The sequence below is a fragment of the Cygnus olor genome, chromosome 6, assembly GCF_009769625.2.
Source record: "Cygnus olor isolate bCygOlo1 chromosome 6, bCygOlo1.pri.v2, whole genome shotgun sequence".
Classification (NCBI taxonomy): domain Eukaryota; kingdom Metazoa; phylum Chordata; class Aves; order Anseriformes; family Anatidae; genus Cygnus; species Cygnus olor.
In genome coordinates this window covers 5,936,027-5,948,251 of record NC_049174.1, presented here as the reverse complement: position 1 = coordinate 5,948,251, position 12,225 = coordinate 5,936,027, and the positions used below count along the sequence as shown (strand labels likewise).

Sequence of the window (12,225 nt, the reverse complement as noted above, 5' to 3'; positions counted from 1 at the left end):
TAGTGATCAGGAATTTGATCTAGTCTTCCTTGGGTTCATTGTTAGGGTAGATCTCATTTCTGTTTATGCTTTTCTTATAATGCACTTTACATTCCTTTTTGACAACTGACATTTTCTAATCTGTATAGATTTCATCAAGGGTTGATTTGTTTTTAATACATCACAATTATGCTATTTATTAACTACAGCAAGTGAAACATTTTCACTTGTAGATGGCAAGGGAATTACTACTTTTATCTATAATTGTAGTGTTAAATTGTATTCTATCAAATAGAATGGGTCAAAATTCGTCAAAACTCTTCAGTTACTCCAGGTAATTTAAGATACAATTCAGTTATAGGGGCAGGTCTGTTCTGGACTTTGGTTCAGCATTGAGAGCTTCTCCTGGGCCCATGAAATTATTTTATCAATTTGCCAGCCATTATTTACAGACTGCCAGCAGCTCTAAGAACATAAAGTTTGTTTGTAGCCATAAAATATATTCCAAAGTATTTCTGTTCATAGGCAAAGTTTTCTCGCTTAGCCTGCTCTGTGGCTTTCAGTCAGATTTTCCTTTGAAAATATTTCTATGGAGAAATAAAAGTTATTTAATGCGAGGTGTGTTTCCCGTTGATAAAAAGCTTAGGCAAAGAAATTGGAATTAACCAATACATCTTAGATAAGTAATGTATTCTCCTTTTTATTTTAGATTGCACATGCATCAGTTTTCTAGAAGAGGTAATTTTATTCAGGCTTGTCATTGTACTGTAAAGCTACAATTAGACTTTTGCCTGAACTTGCAAATATTACTTTGCTACGCAAACATCTGAGACAAAGATTGCTGAGCTGGCAGTATGGAACTGAATTCTTTGTAGACCTTTGCAGCAAAGGGCCCCATGGTTCCTTATCAAGGAAATGTTCAAGTTGCTAGAAAATTCATTAACTCTATCTCCCTTCCATTTCCTACAGCAATTTCCTCTTTGTTCCTCACCTAGCGAAGTAACAGGATATCTATATAAACATTAGAGAGCCTCTCCAATCTTTTATTTTCCAATAACCCTTCCCATAACATCACGGCTTTTGATGAACTCCACATTACTGCAAACTTGTAACTACTTTGTGAAGGGAAAGATCCCAGTCTGCAGCAGAAGACACTGATGGTAATGCAAAATAATAAGAAATTAATTTACCTTGGCATGAACTGGCAGTTTTAGGGAGGAAATAATACAGCAGATGGTAGTTATATTCCCAAAACAAAACCTGAAATACAAGGACTTCCACAAGGTCTTTGCCGAGCAACAAAAGCAGCAAATTTACATTCTCACTTCATCGCTACTCACATCACTATCTGATAACCCCAGATATGGACAAAATATATTTAAACAGTTTATGTGTGTTGTACTAAATAGAGACTTAAGCAGAGCAGGATGGGGAGACTATTGTGTTGGTTGTTCTTGACTGATGTACCTTAATCTAGACCCTACAGATCAAGTGTTGACCTACAAAGAAAAGTGTAGTGGCAAAATAAGACTGATAGATCTGATAGTGTTTCTAATAGTTATTAGAATAAATGGGGCTCCAAAACTGTCAAAGAAAACAGAAAGAGAAAAAACAGAAAGCAATTACAACCAATAGATTTAACTGTAATTTGGGATGAATGACTATGTAAGTTTAACTGGAAAAAACATTCCTTCTTATTTTATTTTTTTTAATTCCCTTCTGAATTCTCTTGTATAACTCAAGGAATAAGATTAATAAAAGGATGTGTCAGTTAATTTACATAGTCTTACTATGCTAAGTAATTATTTGTGGTGAGTAGTATTTCGATAATTCAAGACAATTAGCAGGCTACTTTTTCATTTTTGGTCCTTTTAGCAAATTTAGTATTATTTATCCCTGATGGGAGGAGAGAGAGGCAAAAATAAATTCAGATTAGTAGCATTTTGAACAAAAAGGAACACATTTTTTCAAGGCTGTGTACACAATAAATGATGCACCATTTATCAGTTAACCAGTGACTCTGGCTGTGGGACACTGGTGTCCCACACACAAATAATGTGCAAAAGTTAATTTGACTTTTTTCAATACTCAGTAATTGCTCACATTTGAATTAAGCATATATAGTAGTTATATAATATAATATGTCTTATATAATAATCAAATTAATTGCTTGAGATATGATTTGGAACAATGCAAGATGAATCTTTCAATAGTTATTATCCCAAAGCACTGAACCAGCCTGACCTTAGAGTGTAAGCTAAGACTGAAAATTGTATTTAACATATTCCTTGCCATTGCCCCAATGTACTACTCCAAGCTGTTGGTTCCCTGAGAGGAGCCAGCAGCAAGTAGCTGACATATGATAGGCATTTATCCTGCAGTTCCTCATACCCTCTTCTTGCTTTGAAGTGTTTGTGCTCTCAGTCATTTGCTTCATCCCCTCATCCAGTCCTCCAGTTGTAGTAGCAGTTAGCTAAAAGTCTATCTAGTCAGTTGTAAAAAACAACTAAAGAAACTGTAACTAATACAATAGACTCTCAAACCAATGGGAAGGGTGTGCAAAGGTAGATGGAGAGAAGCTCAGAATCCTTCATCGTGTTATTTTGATATTTCAGTTATGCACTAAATATATTTTCTCTGGCCTGAGCAGACTTAGGAAAAATTGTCCAGGTTCAAAAAGGTTCCATGTGTACCCACCAGGGTGAATACACGGAACACAGTATCGATGCACATTAACACTGAAAAAAAAAAAAAAAAAAAAAAAGATAAGACAGATATGGAAATATGTTGTATCAGAGAGAGAAATCTGTATGAAAACAAGATATGGCCTGTAGGCTAATAGAAATTATTATAATTTGGAGCATAGGAAATGTTCGAAATGTTTGTAAAAATAGTACAGAAAGAATCTTCTTAGAATATATTTCTAACAGTATTGATTAAGAATAGAAATCAACTTTGTTTTGTTTTTTTTTTTTTTCTTTTCTTTTCTTTCCTCAAATGAGCAACAATGAGATCTTGTAGCATTCTCTGGAAGCCAAACTTTTGATTTGTTTGTGGTTTTCTTTTTACTCTTGATGCGAGCTTGACAGGTGAAAAGCTTCTATTTACCTACTGTTGTTGGGCGTAGTCTGAAACAAAATGGGGATTAAAACAAAAGAGGGGAAAGAATTTTATCATTTTGATATAGAGAAGTGGGTGGATTGGGGGGATTTTGATATAGAGAAGCTGGTGGGTTTGGGGAATTCTGGGATCACTTCCATATCTGTTGGAGGAGAAAAATCAAGTTTGGTTGTGGTCATAGAGTATTATTATTTATTTTTTCTTTTGAGTCAATAAAGGTACAACAAAATATCCAGGGAAGTTAGGAAAAAGAATGCTCTTCTCTGTAGAATAAATACCCTTCTCAGAGCTACAGCGTGGACCAATACTAAAAGTTCCCAATTGCTGAAATCAAGCCAGATGCCAAAAGTACTACAGAAAGAGGGAGGGAATATCAGACTTGCTGAGCTTTAAAGATACAATGGCCAACACAGAAAAATAAAACCTCTCCATCAATAGTAGCCAGAATATAACTCTAAATCCCATATTTTAAGCGTTTTGCTACTGTATTGCTGAGATTTTTGTCACTCCCCCCCCCAAAACCTATTATCTGGCATACAGAATAGCATTATTTGCCATGTGTCTTCATGGGATATTGTGTCTTATATGCTGTGCTTAGAGTGTTTCACCCTCCTGTCCTTGTGTTATTTTCATGTCAACGTTAATTACTGTGCTTGTAAATGCTTACTACAGCAAAACTATTTTTCAGTGGATTCAGGTTTAGATATACCTGAGTTCACAAAACTTTCTCTGACTGATGCATAACAAGATTTTGATTTAAAAATTTTAAGAGGTAGATTTAGTTTTTGTGTGTCTACACATAAGTATTTATGTAATTACATATGTAACCAGTAAATACAGTTATGTTTTATTGTTGTTGGTTTTGGTTTTTGTTTTTTATAAATATAACTGTATAAATGGCAAAGTGAGTACTAGTGCAAAGAGAACATCATGTTCTTAAAATCAACTGTAAAATAAGAGGGAACAACCCTATATAAACAAGTGACCAACCACTGACCAACACCTTCTGTAACAAAGTCCCTGTGTGATAAATGCTTGCACCTACGCTGAGCACATAAAGAATAGCTCTTCACTGGTGAATTTGTTTGAGAAATCCCTAAGTCTAATTGCAATATATACCGTGAGTTTCCTTTGTTAGGGATTTTCTAGTTTTTCTGGGGAGCAGACAATGGTGCTTTTGAAATCTTCAGCATGTCTCTTAGCAACTTGCCAAAATGAATCTCTGCTGTGATTACTTATAATTCAAACATCATCTGCCAATGATTTTGGCCAAATTCCTCCATGAAGAACAGGAGCAACCAGACCGTGCAGCATGCAGTTTCCCACTGTCCTGTCCCCTATTTGTCTCCTATTTTCTAGTGTATTTTGCACCCGAGAGTGGACTTTTAAGAATAACCCCAGTTCCCATACCACTGCAATATGAATTTCTTTCATCCCTTGGGTTCCTGAACCAAGTGTAACACAGGAGTTGGACCTGGGGGCACAGCCAACAGCAGCATCAGGAGTAAGAGCCAGTGTTTCTTACTAACCCGATTCTTCCTTCCCCCTGTCATAGTGACCTATAGAGCATCCTCGAAAGCTTCGGAATTGAGGACTTTCCTGAATAACACATGCCTGTGGGTTATCTACCTAATAATTTTTTATTACTGCTGTAAATGCAAGCTAGTCATTTGAATTTGTTCCTTTCAGAATGAACAAAACAGAATTATTAGGGTTCTTAACATAAAGCATAGTAATTTGCTGTTATTTCCTTAAAAAAAAATAAAATAAAATCCAGCTATCGGTTTTCTAATGGGCTGCCACATGGTTGCAATGGGAAGTATTTCACGGTATCAGGGAATTAATATGCCTCTGGATAAATATTTATGGCCACGTTCTCATATTCGTTACTGAGAGCTGAAAAGACACTGCCCATATTTTAAGTGTTCCTGAAAAAAAAGGAAAACGCACTGTGCTTGGAGTCTTATAAATGAGTACTTATTTGTCTTCAGCAGTTGTCCCTGTTTTGTGTTCCATTGCAAGTAAGGAGCTTAATTTGAAGATAATTCAATACAGCACTGTATCTTGGAGCTCTAGCGACAGGCGTGAAATTGTTTTATCTTTTTTGTTCTTGGTGCACAGTGCTGATTGGGTGAGTGTGTGGGCCATCTGCTACTGAGGTAACTCTTGGGATACTTGTCAAATTGATTGCACTTAGAAACAACTGAGACAGAGGAAAAATAGAGTTTCTAATTACATTTTACCAAGGATCTTGTTTAACTCTAGGAAGTGGTAATTCAAAAATAAATGGCTTTGGTGGGCATCTTAGAATCTTTAATTAACAAATTACTCTATTAACACGCACATTGTTTTCCAGGTGAGTGAGATCATTTGCCCCTGGGGCTTTTTTTCCATATGCCTTCTATTCCTCCAGCTAAATATGTAGCAAATTGAAGTATTCATTTCGATTATATAAAGCACATGGGTATACAATTATATGAAAAGAAAGATGACATTTCTTTCCTGTTTTCCCTAGGGCCTTTACAGTCTTGCCCTTCCCTGAAAAAAGGCTTCAGTTTATTAGAGTATATATTTTTGTTGTTTTTGAAATTCTCTCCCCCCTTTTTTTTTTGTCCTGTATATATGATATTTTTTGAAACAAGAGCCTTTACTGGAGACAAGGGGATACTGATTATTTACAAATCGCCACTAAAATACCAAGATTTTCTCCCAAAGGTTTTGTATACTTGCATGCGTCTGTTGTGTGAGCAGTTTGGAGATTTTAGGAGTGAATTCATTTAACGTTGTCAAGTGTAAACAATATACATTCTAAACTTAATAAGCATATATCAAATATTTATGTAAATATATTTGGCTTAAAGTTTAGTTGTATTAGATGTGTATTAATTATTTGTGCCTTATTGAATAACTAATCTGCATTTGATTTCCTTCTTTATATATTATTTTACCAGGATGCTTTCTGTACAAATTGTGAACCCATTCCATAGTGTATATTTTAGTGGATGAGCTTCTGTTTTATTGCAGTCTTGATATTTATTGGAGCAGTAAATGAAATAATAGGAAAGAAAGTTAGCTTGCATAAGTAAAATGACAACATTTTCTGTGAACTTTATAAAATTATCAGTGATTTTTCGAAGCATATTTAAATGGTGAAACACGCAGAGGAATTTATTTGAAAAAAAGTTCAGAAGGTGAATCTGAAATAAGGTTAGGAGTACGTAAAAATAGTTTTGAGGCAGTTTCTGTCTTGGTTGCTTTTGCTCTGTCTTTTATAAGGTTTTGAATCTAACCCCTATTGTGTTGATGCTCATCTTACTCCATATCATCAATCTGGGGGAATTATTTCCTTCTTACGAGACAAGAGCTTATGATTTTATCTACCCCTGACCTCTCTCCCACCACTTGTTTCAGATGTCTGTTCTGCTATTTCCTCCGAGTCATCTTGCAAAAATTCAACCCAGGGAGGTTTACTTCTGATTCCCCACCTCTGGCATCCATTGATGAGGAAGATGTGTTTTATCTGGATTCGTTATAACAACATATGGTTCCTACTGTAGCTTATTTATTGTTGGTAAATAAAAATGACTGCATAAGTCACTGTTTAGGTGAAAACATTGAAACTTTTGTATTCAGATGTAGGATTTTTAAGCCTCTGGCTTATTAATACACGCTGGAAAGCATACAATTTATCTTTCCAATCTCAGGTAGGAATGTGTCTCCACTGGAGAAGACTGAGGTAGAAGACGCTGCAATTAAGCAAACGTCATGAAGCCAAACATGAGATTCTGAAAAGTCATGACTGGAATTATTTTTCATAATCTAGACTTTCCATGATGTTCCAGGTAAAGCATATGCAGTGTTTTTTCACTACTCTAAGAGGAGAATGTGCATTTGTGTGCATATGCATGTTCAGGATCTTTTGTGTTTATGTATTTCTGTACAAAATCTGCTTCCAACATCAACAGCCAGAGCATGCGTTATGCATCTTAACAGTGAGGTACTTTGTATGACAACACCTGCCTCCCTGTTATTTTGCTCTCTGATGGTCATGATGAGTGCTATCTTCTGTATTATTAAATGATAACATGAGCATATGCTGGCATGTCACTGTAGCAAACAATGACTTGTAGCTCCCTTGAAAATTCACGGTTTTTTATTGCTGCTTGAGAAAATAGCACACATCACCACTGCAGTTCTGGTCATTTTACTGATTGCTAAAGGATTTCCCCTCTATTACCTCTGCATTTCCTGTGTTGCCAGGTGTGAAATGAACAGAATCATAAAGTCAGGCTGGTTTGGAGAATAAAAACAGCAGAACAGCCTGTGCTGGTGAAATAAGCAGCATACTGAAAGTGGAAAAATGTTAGGAGCTATTGGCAATTCAACGTGTGATATGTAGTGTAAAAGATATATTTACAAATTACTATAATTAAAAGCACTTACAATTTATATTCAGTAACATGTATGCTTGTAATATGCATGATTCAGGAAAATTCTTAAATTTATGTCCTTAAATTTAAGTATGGGGTAAAGCCTTCCTGAGAGCAGCAGGACAGAGACACTGGCTTAAAAGCAAACAGTATTGATTTAAATATCAATAATTCCCTAAATATGGCTGGGCTGTCAGGAACTGCTATATTTGCTAGTTTCAATAAGTGTTTCAGCAGTTAAAAGATCAAACCCTTGATTCAATTCCCAGTAACACCAGTAAGATCTCTTTGAGCATTGCCATTGAGTTGAATTGCAGTTGACTTGGATGAGATGTGGTCCTGGGAATGGGTTTTCAAACTGAATTCCAGACTGAATGAACTTTGAGTGCTATTAATGAGAATAAAGTACAGAGAATATGGTAAGGTAGATCGTGTTGGGATTGTGATCCCAAGATGCAGCAGTTATGTGAGACAAGCTGGAGAATAGTGCAGCTTCAATCTCAGAGGGGAGCTTGTTGGGACAGCTGTGCACCCAGGCTAATTCCCTCAGGGCACAAACAAAGCTGTTTCAGACACAGGCTGGCTGTATCTGAGGTTGAAAGGTTAAAAACAGCTTTTCAAACATAGCCAAAAACCAGGAGAGGGAGAGGAACAGGAGGAGCCAATTGTGCCTTAACAAGACCCTGAACAGCTTCACCTGGACCTGGGTGGAGCAGCCTCATCCCCTGCCTGGGTGGGGTCTATATAAATTCAGCCTGGGGGAGGCTCCTGCTTTTTCCTGGGAGCAATGTGATGGGTTCCTCTTCCTTGAGGTTTGAGCTCTGTAAATGGCCTAGGTGAGAAAGTGGTGAGTAATGTGCTCTGCAGCCTCTGTATGTCCTTGCCACCTAATCTATGAATAAGATAGTTCTTCTTTCAGACAAGATGCAAACATTTAAAACAGATTATGGGCATCTAGAATAAAATAGAAGATTGTAAGGCTTGTTGTTTTTTAAATATAAAGTGTTAACAAAATAGCATGTTTTCTCTGTGCTTAAAAAAAAAAACAAGCTGTGAAAAACTACTTGCAAAAGACCTGTCTAAAGTCTAAGTTAGATTGAAAAGTTTAAGGAGAAAAAAAAAAAGGTATAAGAGTCAGAGCTCTCTGGAAGATCTAGATATATAACCACCACTAGGGAACAGTAGGCAGCATCTCAGCCTGTGTTTGCTCAAGGCCGGACCAGACAGGTATAGGGCTAGGTAAGCACTTGCTATCACTCAGAACAGTCATTCTCCTGTTTTGGGTTATGGAATAGAATCAAATAGACAAGAAGGGAGATGGAGGCAGAACTGGGAAAAACTAGTGATTACTACAATCAAAGCATCTGAAAAAGATTAGCTTGTGTAGAGTGAATTAATTATGTTCTTGTGTATTGTTCCTTATACAAATGTGAGCAAAATTTTCTGGACCCACTATCTCTTAAGTGGCAAGCTAGAGGCAGTATCTTTTTCTATTTGAGTCTTTCCCCCCTCTCAGGAGGGAGGGTAAAAATAAGTTGATCAGCTGCACCTGGGACATCTTTCTGAGCCTTGTCTAGACAGGGCTGTTTGCTCTTTATGGCAATGCCTGTTTCTCATTGTGTGCATACAGCTCTTAATGCAACAGAAACCTGCACTTGATATGCAAACAAAACAATGAACTAACATTTAATTATAATCTATTATGATTTATAGCCTCTGAGAAAAAGAATGAATGCCAGAAGCTAATCAGCAAATCAGACAAGGAAGAAGTCACAGGGAAAATATATATCAATAAACACCTATTGTGTTTTGAAGAGAGTCCCTAAATGCTTGTCCTCTCCTGCCTTATGAGGAAAGGAAAGTGATGTTTTTTCTGCTTATGAGGTCTGGAATAGCCAATTATTTTAACATGTCCCATTAAAAGGATGAGTGGAGCATTAATAGCTATGCAGACTAATGAAAGACAGGCTAAGGAATTTCCGTTGAGGTTTTGCTTTGTTTTGTTTTAATGTGCTTTTGCATTTGAATTGGTTTTACCTTATAAGAACATCCTTAATTCTTCAGCTGTAAACATAACAGAGAACACACAAGGGTAACAGGCTTGCAGGTGCTTTATAGTCCTTCAGGTAGATGCAGAACTGCTGTGGACCTTTTCTCCTTCACTGTTGTTTTTTTGGTTCCTAATGTCATCATCAATTGAGATTTGCCCTTAACAGGCTGTGGTCTAGTTTAACATCGAGTTTGATAGCCTGTGTTGTTCTATTGGCTTTATGTTTGAGCATAGACAGTCTTTTGTTGAGCATAAATATGGTTTCCTGTCTTTGCTACCATCTTGTCAGGTATTCTGCTCCTGGCTGTGAACACCAGCAGGTGCAATCAAGTATAAAGCAGTGTTTGTGCCAGTGGCTTCACAGAGGAGGGACTTGGTATAGAAGAGCTTTAGCTCACAAACTGCACATCCAAACTCATTTTGTTTGGCACCAAGTGAAGCTGGTGTGGTCATGGGCACTGTGCGACTGCAACAGATGGAGCTGAATGAAGGGGTGTGTGGGGGAGTCCCTTGTCGAGCCACCAAGGGTGTGTGTCCGAGGGCAGGGTTTCCAGCCAGTGGTGGAGTGGCTCTGTCCTGAGCTCCCAGGGCTAATTTGAAAGGCTCCCTGATAGATTTTGGGGTGTTGGTCATAGTTTCAGCGGGCATAGTTTTAAATAGTTATGTTGTTACCAACAAAATGATTTCAGCCTAGATAGTATGGTTATGCAGGAGGGTCTGGTCTTAGAAACGCAAAATACAGATTAACAGAAGCATAATCTTCATATTTGCAAGATACCATAGCTAATACGATTTTTAAAATTGTTTTGAAGCCTACTGTCTACAATAAGTAAACATTACCTAAAAATCATGAAGAGATGTGGTGTTTTTTTTTCAAAATGTTTTTCCACTGTTGTAACCAGGTGGAAGCTACTCAATAGCAGAACAAACAAAAAAACTGTCTCAAACAGGTGCTAAAAATCGCTAGCTAAATGCAAAAGAGTGTGTTGCTCTAGCTATCGCAACATGCTTGCAGATATGCATATGCCCAAACTTAATGTGTGGCCCTGTTGGAAAAGTTAAAGTTCAAAATCAAAAAATTTGCAATCGACAGTTAGCTATTTTTATACAGCAATCAAAACAATTATGCAGTTTTTTAAAGGAGAACACAAAAGCAAAGCGCTTTGTGAATCCAGTTACCAAGTCTGTGCCCCAGCAGGACTCCAGAATGTTGTCCCCTTTCATCACTAGATAAAAGCCCTGAGCTCTTGTGATGAGTCATATGTTGCCTATTTAAAAGTGGTGGCTACTCTTTAAAAAGCCATTGTGCCACAATTCTAGCATCTGCCCTGGTGTGGGTATGGACGTCATGAGACATCTATTCTACTGTAAGACCAGAATAAAAAATAGCACCGACTTTCTTGGGTGCACACCGCTTTACAAAAAGCGTGATTATTGCTGTTATGTATTTTGGTTACAGCTGCAATTTTGTTTACTTAAACTGCTATAAGCATCAGCTTAGATTTATGTTGAGACAGGAATGATGAAAAAAAGTCCAACTAAAAGCATGTTAAAATGAACAAGGTACAGGCTAACTCATGGTATTCCTTGGTCTGTCTGTGGTTGTGGCACAGGGTGGTGTATTTTCTCACAGGAACAGCAATTTAATGGCATTGGTAGCACAGTGGCAACATTATTTGCTCTTCTAGTGTTCTGCCACTTCAGAAAATGTAGTTTTTCATCCCCTCATTCAAGTACTATAAGAAGTAGGATTTTTTGTTTGTTTTAATTGTGCGATATTTTCCCGAAAGCTGGAAATAGGCATACACAAGGCCTTGATAGATAACATTTCTTGATCTGTTCAGATTTTCTTAAATCAGCTTACAAATGTAAATGTGTTATTTAGGATAATGACAAGAGCTTAAATATGATTTTTTCCTCTTATATATACTTTTATATATATATAAATGTGTGTGTATATATATAAAGGGAAAGCTGAGACTGGCTAGGGTAAAAAATAGTGACAGCTTTTTTAAAAAACAGTACTTTTTAATAATATTTGAATTTAATTGTATTGCAAAGCAGCATTATTTTTTGTAACTGGAGAGCATCAATGTGTCGTACAAGTCTTGCAGATTGAATGGATAATTAATGCCCATTCAGAGAAATACCTTGATAATATGCTCAACTTTCAGAGTGAGAAGTAGCATGTTATTTTAGGAAGTATTTTTTTTCTGTCCTTTATACTGGTGCTGCATATTAAGAATTTTTTTCCTCCGCTATTCCATTACCCGATTGAAATGCCACCAGTATTAATAGGATAGCAGAGTAAATGTCACAAGCTGAAGGGACCACAGGAATGTGTATTTGCCACATGTAGAAGCAGTACTTTATTACAGCACAGTGTGGAATTTATGAGCATTGCTATAATATTCTAGATATGCCTTTCTGATGATATCTGACATATAGCAGTGCTAAAAATCAGGCTACTGCAAAATCCGCTAGCTTTTGCTCTCTGCACCTTTCCTAGATGCTGTGGAGCTATCCAGAGCCAGTAATGTACTATCAACTAGAGCAGGTAAAACTAGCCCCTGAATATTATTTATTGGCCTGTGAATGCAGATTACATACACACTTTATTACCTGCTAATTTACCACCTGCTGGCT

At 36.8% G+C, this 12,225-nt stretch overlaps 1 long non-coding RNA gene across 2 annotated transcripts in view; it reads left to right on the top strand.

Moving 5' to 3' along the window:
- The first annotated feature begins 8,184 nt into the window (after positions 1-8,184).
- Positions 8,185-12,225, top strand: part of LOC121072453 — a 48,750-nt gene continuing 44,709 nt past the window's right edge. The window contains exon 1 of one of the 2 annotated variants that reach the window (XR_005821224.1): positions 8,185-8,376. This is a non-coding gene — a long non-coding RNA (uncharacterized LOC121072453). The remainder of the gene's footprint in view (positions 8,377-12,225) is intronic. The other variant, XR_005821223.1, reaches the window with a different exon arrangement.